Raw genomic sequence first — 2,813 nt, 5'->3', positions numbered from 1 at the left:
TTTATAGCCAACAACCCCTGGGAAAGTGGGAAGAGCGGGCCGAGACGAACACTCAGCTTCCGGGCAGGGCCCAACGCTCTCTCGGAGAGCGCCAATGTCAACAGAGAGACCTGAGGAAAGGAGCAAAACCAAATACGTGAGCACTTCTCAGAACAAGAGCTGTAAAACCTGCGCAAACCCGAACAAGTGGCACAACACTCTTTTATACAGCCAGAATCAACAGTCGAGCCCACTCGACATGTTTGCTGACACACAAACGACAGCCACCGCACCGGGTTTATGACCCAGGCCTCGAATGGAGCCTGCGGAGTCCGGTTATTTCTCTGCCCTGTTCGCAGCTGGAGACGCAAGGCTTTCCCTCGGCTCCATGTGCCCCAGGGCCGAGGAGAAGCTGCGGCTGCTCCGCGCCAGGCTGCCAGCACGGGCTACCAGGCGGCCCTGGGTCCCCAGACACTCTGGTATCCCACCCGGTGCCGTCTCCTGGGGCACCAACGTGCACCCCAGCTCCTGATACCAGCCCTTGGGGACGCCAGCCCACATGTGATGGATGTCCCGGCCCTTCGCTGTGAGGCGGCTGCCGCGCTGCTCCTCGTGCTGCTCCACGCAGGACGAGGAGCTGCAGAGGGGGACCCCTTGCTGTCTGCTGGCACGGCTCCTTGCCTTGCATCAAGGGCGTTTAAACCTTCCAGCCGCGCGGAAACTCGCTTGAGTCTCGGAACAGGCTGAATGGGCACAGCCATGCTCGCCGCCTGCCCGAGCGGCGGGATGGCGGGCAGCACGCGGCAGTGCTGCCACGGTGCCACGCGGCCACGGTGCCCAGCGCTTTCCTGCTTCAGCATTCAACTCGCTGCTCCGAACATGTGAAACCCGGGGAAGTGCCACTAATCTCTCACCTAATTGCGCTCCCCCAGGCTAAGCAGGGTCACACATGCCGGCGCACACTCCTCACCCAGGAGGAAAATCTCAGAGCTCAGCACTTGCTGCCCGCCCCGCCTGGCCCTGCGCCGAATGAGTCAACAGCAGCAGCGACTCCTGAAAGGAGAAACCTCAGTGTTGCAGTGGCAGGGAATTGACAGCAAGTCATGCTGTAGCTTGGCACTTCCTCCTGATGGGCTCCACCTGGTCTGGCCTGGGTGTAAGGGACAGTTGGGGACTGCTGCAGACAACAGGTCAGGCTGTGCTGGACCAGAGGCTCCTGCGATCCCCCTGGACATGAGGGGCTTTGTAGGAAGCAGAGGAGTGGGGAGAGCCGATGTGCACAGCCTGCTAAGAAATGTCAGCCTGGATGCTTCCCCAAGTCTTCATCCATCCATCGTTCACCTTTGGGCTCAGTCTGCGACACACAGGCTCTCCAGAGCCGGTGGATGCTGCCTGGCTGGCACCATGCACCAAGTGGCCACAGATGCCCTCGGGGCAGCTCCAGAGCTGTGTAAATTGTTTGTGCTTCTGTACAGGGACCTGGAAGACATAACGCTAAAGGCTGCACAGAGACTATTTCCAACCCCTGTGCAGCTCTGCCGTCTCCATATTCACATCTCCCTTCTCAGGGCTTTGAGATGGCAACTGCGCAGCTTCTGATGCCCTGTACATAGAAACACAGCAAGGTGAGACAGAGGTTGATTCTCAAGGATATTGTGTTATGGGTATTTATATAGAAACATTTTAAAATGAAAGCTGGCAGCTCTTACCCAGAGAGGGAGTTGGACCCAGTGCTCCATGCAATGCACCCAGACAGACTTTCTGGAGATGTGGGTACAATTCTGCACCTCCTCACAGCACGACAGCGGGGAAAAGCCCAGGCTGAAGGCACCTCAGAAAGGGGGCCTAGCAAGCAGAGCCACTGACTGCAGTGCACAGACCCGGAGCCACCTTATAACTCCCACTCGGGCCATGGCCAGACCCTTTAAAACCTGTAGCTGTGCAGCACAAACTCCTGCTCCAAATCAAATCTCATTGTGACCAGCATTAAGGGATTAGCTGATCCCTGCAGCCCGTGCTCCCGTGGCTCCTCGGCCGGCGCGCGCCCCGGGCATGGCTCGCGGCCCTCTGGGGGCTCGCTGCGTGGCCGTCCCCACCCAAGGACCCGACTCCTCTAGCTCTGCCGCGTTGCCGAGTGCACCTGGAAGATGAAGGGCAGCCGGTACGACCCGCTCCGGGAAAGGCCAGGTACCGCCCGCGCTCCTGCTGGCATCGCTCGCAGCCCCGCGGCGCAGGGAGCGCTGCCAAGCTTGCGCGGATGATGGGGCACTGCTAACCCTGTGGGTGCCCACGGTGGGTGCCCAGGCAAAGCCCCTGGGGAGGGAAGTGGAGCTTGGCGAGAGCTTTTGGCCAGGACTGGGGCCTGCTCCTTGGGTGGTGGGGCAGTGAGAGGCTCTCCTCAGGCTGATGTGTCTTTCTTGGATGTGTTGCTGGGTGTCAAAACATCTTCTTCAGCAGAGGATACCTGAGGCCAACGTTTCCCTTCACTCCTGCCTCCTCCTCTTGCTTTCCCGGCTGTTCGCAGGGGACAGCAGCCCTAGTGGCTCTGAGGAAGCCACCAGGAACTAGTTGTGTCCCACTAGCTGTGGCCAGGCTGGGGCTCAAAGTAGCTTCAACCTTGCCTGCTCCCTGCCCGCTCCTTTGCCAGAGGTCTTCAGTGCTCTGACATGGCCCTCAAAATTCAAATTAAAGAAAACTAAGAGATAGGCTTGTGTGTCCAAAACTTTATCGGTTTCACAGAACCATTAGAAGATTTTTCTGGTGTTCCTCTATCGCCTCCTCTCCAGTGCAAGTCTTCCCCAACACCTGCTTTAGACTCAATCCTATTTGCGCCA

The sequence above is a fragment of the Tinamus guttatus genome, unplaced genomic scaffold (genome assembly GCF_059628265.1).
Source record: "Tinamus guttatus ecotype Peru unplaced genomic scaffold, ASM5962826v1 Tinamus_guttatus_pri_ptg000027l, whole genome shotgun sequence".
NCBI classification, from domain to species: domain Eukaryota; kingdom Metazoa; phylum Chordata; class Aves; order Tinamiformes; family Tinamidae; genus Tinamus; species Tinamus guttatus.
This window is presented reverse-complemented; position numbering follows the sequence as displayed.